Consider the following 716-nt stretch of genomic DNA (forward strand, 5'->3'; position numbering starts at 1 on the left):
TGTTATTCAGGTCTTTCTTTTTTTTTCTCTTTTTTTGTCTCCTTTTTTTTTGTCTCCTTTTGTCCCCTTTTGCCTTTTTTGTCTCCTTTCTTTGTCTCCTACTTTTTTTGTCTCCTTTTGCTTTTTTTTGTCTCCCTTTGTTTCCTCCTTTTTGTCTCCTTTTGCTCTTTTTGTTTTTTTTCTCTGTCTCCTTTCGTTTTTTTGTCTCCTTTTGTTTTTTGTCTCCTTTTGTTTTTTTGTCTCCTTTCTCTGTCTCCTTTCGTTGTCTCCTTTTATATTTTTGTTTGTCTCCCTCTGTAGATATATTTATTTATTTATTCATCTATATATTTATTCATTTATATATATTTATTTTTTGTTTATATATTTATTTATATATATATATTTATTTATATTTATTTATTTATTTATTTATTTATATTTGTGTGTCTCCTCAGTGCCGCACTTTGTTGCTTTTTTATGAATTCCGTATTTATCTCCTTTTTTCTTTTCTCTATAAATATAATAAATAAACAAATAAAATAAACAAATAAAATAAACAAATAAAGTAAATAAATAAAATAAACAAATAAAATAAATAAAACAAATAAAATAAATAAAATAAATATATTTGTTCGTGTGTGTGTCTCCTCAGTGCCGCACTTTATTTGCAACACATTACCACTTACTTTGTTATGCTGTCTCTTTTTTTTTTTTTTTTTTTTTTTTTTTTTTTT

The sequence above is a fragment of the Eimeria mitis genome, genomic scaffold, assembly GCF_000499745.2.
Source record: "Eimeria mitis Houghton genomic scaffold, Emh_scaff3295, whole genome shotgun sequence".
Taxonomy (NCBI): Eukaryota; Apicomplexa; class Conoidasida; order Eucoccidiorida; family Eimeriidae; genus Eimeria; species Eimeria mitis.